The sequence below is a fragment of the Mauremys reevesii genome, linkage group 17, assembly GCF_016161935.1.
Source record: "Mauremys reevesii isolate NIE-2019 linkage group 17, ASM1616193v1, whole genome shotgun sequence".
In the NCBI taxonomy this organism is placed as follows: Eukaryota; Metazoa; Chordata; order Testudines; family Geoemydidae; genus Mauremys; species Mauremys reevesii.
In genome coordinates, this window is record NC_052639.1 from 34,208,193 (window position 1) to 34,216,973 (window position 8,781).

Here is an 8,781-nt window from a genome sequence, read left to right on the forward strand (position 1 = left end):
ACTTGGTTTGCACCCATGCCCTTAATCCTGTCCTAAAATTACCTTTTCATGTCACTAAGCTCTCTTGTTGCTGTGGGGTACTGTAGGTGTGAGGCAGGGCGGGTTGGGAGAAGAAATATTCTTTATCTGAAGAAGTGATCTGTATGAGGAAAACATTTGAAAACTTGTTTACTGGGTAATGTGAGTTCTTCACTCTACTTGATAGCATTTCTCTGCTTGTAACATGAACTTGTGAACACCACATCCAAGCAATTCCAAAATTCCAGGAATATTCTAGGCATCAGTGAGCAGAACCGTATTGGTTTTGGTGAAAATTGGAATGGGAAATAGACCAGTCGTGCTTAAGTTAGGTTTGGCGCCTAACTCCTATTGAAATCAGTGGGTGTTATGCACCTAATCTGCTGGTGCAATTTTCAAAAGCACCTTTAAGCATCTGTTTGCATCTTAAGCACCTAAATATCTTTGAAACACTGGTCCTTCATCTCTGCCTCAGTTCCCCATCTATAAATGGAGGTTAATAATACTTTATCCTACTGTTTGCCTATCTTGTCTATTTGTTTAGATTGTATTTGAGGCACAGGACAATCTCTTACTATGTTTTTGTAATGGGACCCTGAATTTTGGTTGGGACATCTAAACACTACCATAAAACAAAAAATGATCAGCCCCATAATATAAAGGCCCACCAATGATCTAGTTTTCAGGGCAAGTCACAGGCCCAGCTGCCTCAGAGGAAAGTCTGAGAAACACAATATCAAACAATTATGGATTAATATTTATATTTATATCCCTTCTACATTTTGTATACCAGCGAAGTTTGGATGATATGGTCCATATAAATGTCTAATCCTTTTCTGAATCAGCAGCGTCTCACCCAGGAAACTCAACGCCAATCTCCTGAGGAGAGAGAGACACACACAATCAGACAGAGACTTAGGGCTTCCCCCACCTTTAGCAACAACTGAAACCCCCTCCCCATAGGGACATGCCCTGATTTTATTTGCCCCATGTTAACCCAGCCCAGAGCCTGCCCCCGCCTGGTGACAGTGGTGAGGGTGGGGAGGAGAGGCGGCGTGAGCAGGGCAGGGCCTCGGGGAGGGCCACGGCAGATCCGGGGCTGCTCTGAGGGTCACAAAGTGCCCGTGGGCGCAAGAGGCTGCAGCCCGGAACTGCCGGACAACGCACAGCTTGACTCTGCCCCTCGGTCCCTGCGCACAGGGAGGACCTCGCCCGGCCCTGCGGCCCCAGGCCGCCGCGCGTGGGGCGGCTCCCCGGCAGCTCCGCCCCTCCCCCCCCTGCTGCTGCCCCCCCGGCCCCGCGGGGGGGGGTGAAGCCCTTTCACTCCGCGCTGCCTCTGCCCTAGGCCCCCCCGCCCCAGCCCGGCTCCCGGGGCAGGGGCATGGCAGGGGCTGGGCCTGACGCCTGGCACTGGGGTCTGAGCCCCCAGCCCGTGCGAGCCGCCACTCACCGTCCCGCCTCAGCGCTCCTCGGACCTGCCCGCCCGGCCGCCGGCTGCCCGCGCCCCCGGCAGGCCCCCAGCAGCGCCGGGCGGAGTCCCACTGGTGCCGCCCGCGAGGACTGAGCCGCGCAACCCCGCGCGGCTCCCGGGGCTGGGGCCGCCCCTGGCGCGGCGGGATTCGAATCCCAACGGCCGCAGCGCGCCGGGGCGGGCGGGCGGCGCGGCCTCGGGGCGAGGGAAGCGGGGCATTACCCCTCGCGCCGAGTCTCTGTCCCGCGCTCTCTCCGCCAATCCGGGAGCGGGGAGGGGTGCGGCGAAGTGACGGGATAGGGCCCCTCCTCCACTAGAGGCCGCCTGCGAGAGGGAGAACTACACTACCCAGTGTGCACTGGGAGGGGAGCGTTGTCTGAGCCACCAGGCCGTCCCTGCCGCTCTGAGAAGAGCCAGGAACTACAACTCCCAGCCTGCCCCGGGCGCCCCGTCCTCTCGAGCCCAGGGAAGGGCGGGTCCCTGGGTCAACCTGACACCTCTCCCCCCCACCCCCGTGCAGTGTATTGACCTGCCCCCGTAGGAACGTGCCGCGCTGCTTCGCCCCCTGCACAGAGCAGCTGAGCGGGGCGGGGGGAGGGGCGAGGACCGGGGCGGCCGAAGCTCCCGCCCCCCAAACCTGGCGGGGGGGGGCAGGTCTGTGCGGGGCAGGTGAGTGCCGGGTCTGTCTCCGTCCGGTGACTTTACACCTGTGTCTGCACCGCGGGGATGGTCCCAGCGCCCCTTGTTTGCTGGGGCTTTAACCCCCCCCCCCGGGGTGAGCTGGTTTCTGTGCGTGTCTGAGGAGCCTTGTACCCGGCTACTGGTCAGCGCCCCTCACTCCCGCTGTCCCTCCCCAGCCACCCCCCCTTCCTCCTCCCTCGGGCGAGCCCGGCTTTGAACACCCCCTGCAGTAACAGTGTCACCCACAGACAAAGCTGCCACTGAACTGAATTAAGCCTCCTCATCCCCGAGCCCCCCCTCGCTCTGCCCGTTCCCCCAAAGCCCTGCCCCTGCCCTCGAGGTCCTGCCCTCACGCTGCCCCTGCCCCCGAGGTCCCTGCCTCACATCACCTGTCCCTTCCTCCAATGCCCCACCCTCACTCTGCCCCTTCCCCCGAATCCCCACTCCCGCACTGCCCCTCCCCAATACACCCCTCCTCTGCCCTCACATTGCCCCTTCCCCCAAGCTCCCGCCCCTGCACCACCCAGTGACCCAGGAGCAGGCCAGACCCGGGACGGGGGAGGCATAAACATGCTTTGCTCTGCCACAGACTTCTGAGTGTCCTTGGGCACATCACTCAGCCTCTCTGGGCCTCAGTTCTCCCATGCAGGAAATGGGGCTGGTGGTGCTTCCCGCCTTCGCACGAGCCTGGGAGGAGAACTACCCTACAAATTAGGAAGATGCTGGGATCCTGGAGTCATGGGGGAGGGTTCAGGGGGAGCATATTAGCACCATCATTTGGTATATGGAGTCTGTTTGGAAACAAAATATTTCCCTGAAGTCATTCCAAACCCTGTATTCAGCCATAACCTTGGGAAATACGTAATGGAGCAGTGTGGTTTTTCCTGTGTAGCCAGCAACGACCTGGCACCACCCCCAGCTCTGCCCCCTTCCTGCCACTGCGACCCCATCTCACCTCCTGACCCTGGCTGGGCACCCCACAGCCCCTCGTAGCAGGGGGTGTGTAGGGGGGTCTCCTTGCAGCCCTCAGTAGGTGTCTGGTGGGTGCTGTCACCTCTGCCAGAGACCCCCAAGAAACTCACTAGCTTCCTCCTCATGTGGGGAAGGGCTCCTACTTTCTGACGTGGGAGGAGATTCCGTGATGGCAGAGCCCGTGGGAGGAGGGTTCTAATCACGAGTCTGGAGTGGCAGGGCAACCCCTCCCCAGTCAGATTCTGCTAGGGGCTGGGCAGGGATCTCTAGTGATGGAGACACAGGAAAAAAAAGTTGCCACTATGGAACCCAGGAGTCCTGGCTCCCAGTCCCCCGCTCTCACCTCTAGACCCCACTCAGCTCCCAGAGCTAGGGATAGAACACAACCCCCACCCTGCTCTGACCATTAGACCCCACTCCCCTTTTAGGCTCACTGCCTCCTCTATCCACCCAGCCCACCTGTCCATCCCTTTGCTGCAGGTTTCTGGGGTCACCCCTGCTCTGCACTCCCCCAGTGCAGCCCAAGAACTTTCCTCCCCCCAGCCACATTTCCTCTCCCCCCTCGTGCTGGATCATCTGCTTGGCCCCCCCACCGCCTCTTGAGGTGTGCTGTGCGGCGTGACTGGGGATTGTGCAATGGCTCAGCACCAGGCAATGCAGAATGTAAACCACAGACGCTGCCCTGCCCGACCCCACCAGGAGAGTGTGTGTGTGTGTGTGTGTGTGTGTGTGTGTGTGTGTGTGTGTGTGTGTGTGTTGCGGGGGAGTGCTCGGCAGCTCTCACTGTGGGAGGTCCACCCAAAACTGTGGAGCTGCAGGAGTGCTGGGGCAGTGATCCCCGCCAGTGACCTGGGCCATCCTTTGAGCTTTCTGGTGAGACCCCTCAGCCTCCCATCCTCAGTCTCTATCCTGATTGGCTGAGCAGGAGGTTAATGACAGGGAGGAGACTCAAGGCCTTTTTGTTCTCTTTGAAGACCAAGTAAATAAGTCATAACCACTTATATGTTTGATGGATTTTGCTGCTTCTCTGCATTAATTGTCTCTGAGCAGTTCATGATTCTCTCTAACATTGCAGTTCTCCTAAAATACTGGCTGAATAATTACTATGCATACTTGTTGGTCTGGAGCTCATCTGAGAGCACTTTAAAATCTCAGTCTGCCTGTGTATGGGTCTTCTCTCACTAGGATAGGCTGAGGCCTTTTTCTTAGGCTAAGGACTTTGGCTAAGCAGCAGGGGCAGCCATTAGCTGGGAAGCGAAGGGTCACATCCTCTCATCCCAAACCAGTCACACTGAAATAAGGTGCTATTAGGCTGTTAGGAAGACGATCCTGTCTGTATGATGCCCATCACCACCAGAGAAAGAAACAGATCTTAAGATGGATAAAAGAAACTTAGTTTGACAGCATCCTGTCTGGCAACAAATCACTTATCAATGGCTCTGACTGCGAAACTCTCATTTCTGTATTGTTCTATCTTTATGGCCCTCACTTTTCTGTTGTTTATCTGTCTGGTTCTCTAATTGTTTCTCTCTTCTGTACAATCAATCGTGCTAGGTGTAGCTGGCAATATGACTATATAAACTGGGGTCAAACAGGAGGGGGAAGGGAAATTGGAATCATGTTTATTAAGTGGGGGGAACAGGAACAGGGACACACAATTGACCCATGGAGAGAAGGCAGACACGCCTTGTGACTCAGCAAAGTATGCAGGGACTGGCCCATGTGACTCCAGACTCCATTTTGCTGTAATTTTCCACAGTAAGGACAAAGAGGTTCTTACACCTGGAAAAGCCTATCTAAGGCTGATGCCTCATCTCCATCTGGTCTACAATCCTGCTTCTTACCTCTGGAGGGACTTTGCTACAAACTGAAGCTCTGCACAAAGGACTGATGACCCATCCCAGCGGGGGATGTACTCCAGAGACTTGATTTGAACCTGCAGTTTATGCCATCACTGCTACAAGCCTGAACTAAGAACTTTGCCATTACTGAATGTAATTGATTCCATTTAACCAATTCTAGCTCTCATCTCTACCTTTTTTCCTTTATGAATAAACCTTTAGATTTTAGATTCTAAAGGATTGGCAACAGTGTGATTTGTGGGTAAGATCTGATGTGTATATTGACCTGGGTCTGGGGCTTGGTCCTTTGGGATCGAGAGAACCGTTTTCTTTTATTGGGGTGTTGGTTTTCATAACCATTCATCCCCAGGACGAGTGGCACTGGTGGTGATACTGGGAGACTGGAGTGTCTAAGGGAATTGCTTGTGTGACTTGTGGTTAGCCACTGGGGTGAAACCAAAGTCCTCTTTGTCTGGCTGGTTTGGTTTGCCTTAGAGGTGGAAAAACCCCAGCCTAGGGCTGTGACTGCCCTGTTTGAGCAATTGGTCCTGATTTGACACTCTCAGTTGGGTCCCACCAGAACCGCATCGTCACAGGGAGGAATGCAGCAAGGACTCAGGATCAGTGGCCAGGGTCACTGAGCATAGACATGGGGAGGTTATATGGGGAGGGGGTTATGAGTGGGAGAGGAGGTCAAATGTTAAAATAATGATATTTGGGGGGAAAAATGTAAAAAGAAGTGAAACTGAACAGAAATAAAACTGGAGTGTAGGCTCTAAAGCAACAAGGCTTCAGTGGGGATTGAGGGTTAAAGGTCTGGGATCCCCCACACCTCTAGATTTTCAAACCTCTCCTCCCTCCCAATGACCCACCCAGCCCACTTCCCGGGTGCCCTGCCTCCACACTCCTCCCTTTCTTCCCATTACTCTCAGCCGGCACCACTTCCCGGCACCTTGGGAGCTTCTTGTATTTTCTCCTCATCTCTCACTACCTCCTACCTCCCTGCTGCTTCTTAGCTCTAACCCTGCACACACCCTCCCCATGTCCTGGCACCCCAGAATTATCTACTCCCCCCTCTTCTCCGCCCCTCCCATGGCTCTCTTATCCCTTCACCCATGGGATCCTGAATGGCAACATTACACGCTCTCCTAAAAGAGCTCATCTCACTGTCACACAAACCATGCATGAGTCATACAAATATTTACTCAATTTTGAATTCTACAGGAGGCATATTTTCCTCTTAAAATGAGGAAAAGGCATGAAAGCTACAGTGATTAATATAGCCAATAAGGATATATTAAATCCAATTTTAAAATGACTGACGGCACCAAAAGGCACATGTCCAAAAATGATACTAGAGTGTGGGAGATAAGGCAAAAAAAGGGGGGCAAGAAAACCTGCAAAACTTGTATGATGAATAAAGGTATACAGTTATTACTACTCAGGTTCTTTAGAGACCCCACAGCTTCTAATAACCCAGGCGACAGGACTCCTTACCCAGCAAGACCACCGTCTCATAGTTCTCCTGCATGACATCCCTGTAGAGGGCTCTCTGAGTGGGGTCCAGCAGAACCCACTCTTCCCTGGTGAAATACACAGCCACCTCCTCGAAGGTCACCGGCCCCTGAAAGAGCAAGAGTCCAACACTCAGTACCTGCTGCCCCACTCACAACCCCACTATTCACGGAATAGCAGCACCAGGTAAATGGGAGCTCCAGGAGGCACATGTTAACAGAGTCCCACCCCACCTTGCTTAGAGCAGCCAGGAGGCATCAGAGGGTGGAAAGAGAGAACCTTTGTGTCTCCCAGCTGACAGACAGAGGCAGAGTCATCACATTTATCACATAGCTACTAGCCAGGGCTTGATATAGGAGATGGGGCTGTCTCTGGACCCTGCTGGTGGCTCCTGGTAGGAATCTCCAAATAAAATATATGGAAGAAAGGGAAGTCAACAGTAAAGAATATAAGTTAGAAAGTCAGAATTGTAGAAAATTGGTAAGGAAGCTATCAGAAATCAATGACCACTTAATGAAAATAAGAAGGAAGTTTAAAAAAAGTATATTAAGTACAAAATTAATCCCTAACAATGGTAGTGGTAAATTACTAGATGGAAATGGCAGTATTATCAAAAATAATACAGAAGAGGTAAAAGTGTTCAATAAATATTTCACTCCTGGAGTTGGAGAAAAACAGATGATTTAATCATATAAGACATTGACAACGACAGTCTTTCCATCCCAACAATAACTCACGAGGATGTTAAGAGCAGCTATTACAGTTAGACATATTTAAATAAGCAGGTCCAGATAACTTGTATTAAGAGTTTTGAAAGACCTGGTGGAGGACTGTTAATGTTGATTTTAATTAGGACTTGGACCAATGGGGAAATTCCAGAAGAATGGAATAAAGCTAATGCTGTGCCAATATTTAAAAAGTGTAAAAGAGATGACCCAGCTAATTACAAGAGTGTTAGTCCGATACTGGGCAAGATAATAGAGCAGCGAATATGGATTTAATTAATAAAGAGGTAAAGGAGGGTAATATAATTAGTACCAATTAACAAAGGTTCAGAGACAACAGATCCAATCAATCTAACTGGATATCCTTATTGGGTGAGATCAAAAGTTTGGTTGCAGCTAATAGTATTGATGAGCTGAGAGGTGAAAACATTACCTAGACTTCTGTAAGGCATATGACTTGGTTCAGCACAATATTTTGACTAGAAAACTAGAAAGATACAAAATAAACACAGCATACATTAAACAGATTAAAAACTATGATTGTAAATGGGGAACCATGCTTGAGTAGATTTCTTTCTAGGGGGTTCCCACAAGGATTGGTTCTTGGCCCTGTGCTATTTAACATTCTTATCAATAACCTGGAAGAGAATATAAAATCATCATTGATAAAGTTTGCAGTTGCCACAAAGATTGGGGTTCGTGGTAACTAATGAAGTGTCAGAAGATTCAGGCTCCAGCACTGGGAGTCCGGAAGTTTTCCCAGCCCTGGCTGGAGGGTTATTTCCTGTTCCACAAAGAGTGGAAGTTCCATTCCCAACTCCTGTGCCTTGAAATTAGGCCCTGACACTACACCACACATTCAGCATAGTGGTATGATTATAAAATGATTAGGACATAATTATGTTGCATTTTGTGCAAGATGCGTCATGTTCAGTGTCATTGGAAAAGTTATGATTTGCTGAATATGACTGTCCTATTTGTGCGCATGTATCATGTTCGTAACTGAAGTTATGGATATTGACTCTGTATCTGTATTTCAAATGTGTTTACTCTGGGTAACACTCACAAAAAGCCTTTCAGGTACAACAAAGAAGCCAGACAGTGTTCATGGCTCATCAAGAAAGACAATGGACCGTGGAAGAGCTTAGCCCTCTTGTGAATTTTTCAGCTAGCCTATGAGCCATGGCTACTATGACTCAGCAGGGCATGCTAGGGCATGTGAGCAGACCACATGACAACGAACTCCATTTTGGTACCTGTATTTTTCCACAAACTGGACTGGGAAACAAGTTTGGAACAAATGGTTCCCGCAATATGGAAAAGTTACATAAGGTGGAGTGTGACATCATTTCTTGGCCTCATTCCCCACACAAGAGAACTCCTGGAAACACCTGAGGAAGAAAGACTGAACTGGGGGAACTGCTGGTCCCAGGGTAAAGGGATTTTTAGCTTGTGTATGGAAACTTGGTGGACTGCTTGTATCATCAGTCAGGGTGAGAAACTGCTAATTCAAATTCTATCCAGATAGTATGTTAAGCTTAGTTTGAGTTTTTGGTTA